The sequence below is a fragment of the Silene latifolia genome, chromosome 2 (genome assembly GCF_048544455.1).
Source record: "Silene latifolia isolate original U9 population chromosome 2, ASM4854445v1, whole genome shotgun sequence".
Lineage (NCBI taxonomy): Eukaryota > Viridiplantae > Streptophyta > Magnoliopsida > Caryophyllales > Caryophyllaceae > Silene > Silene latifolia.
In genome coordinates, this window is record NC_133527.1 from 35,998,435 (window position 1) to 35,999,185 (window position 751).

Consider the following 751-nt stretch of genomic DNA (forward strand, 5'->3'; position numbering starts at 1 on the left):
TTTCACAAGGGAGTTAATCCGGCTTCACCGTAATACAAACCTTGTTACGTTGGCGAAGTGGGGTAGTAAAAAGTTATTACATCGAAATTTGGATTGAGCTCAACGGAAGTATTGTTGACCGTAGTCGCATGTGTTCCGGGCTAAAGATGAGAATTAGAGGAATTTTTATCGACCGAGAGTTCTAAAAGTAGAATCGATTAAAGAGTTAATGCAACGAGTTATATTAATAAGGGTTGAATCGGCTCACCGTGCCCAAGTTGATATGAATTTGGATCTCGGAATCATTTATGTAGTTGGGTGGAGGTCACTATATAAATGCAATACTTGTAGTTAAATTTACGAGTATTATTAAAATGATAGATGATAATTAATTCCTTCATTTCCTATTTTGTAGTTAATTATTCGCAATGAATTTATCTTATACTCCTACCGCCACCACCTTAATTCATAGCTCCTATCATACGATGAAAAATGCTCCGATTATGACAATGATACGATTAGAGAATTACGCGTTGGCTTTAGTGAGGATGGAAATCTTTGTCTTTTTACTACCTCTTCACCTCCCACTCACATACTCATGCCTACCTCTCAGGTAAGAGGATCAAATGAGGGGAATCTCACAGATTCCAAGATATTTTTGTTTGATGAAACAAGGAGAAATATCAAATTAAGTGGGAGTTCTAGCAAGAGTGTCCTTGCAAATGAAAGGAGTATTGGTATTAATAAAGGAAAAGCAAAGAAAGAAACCCAA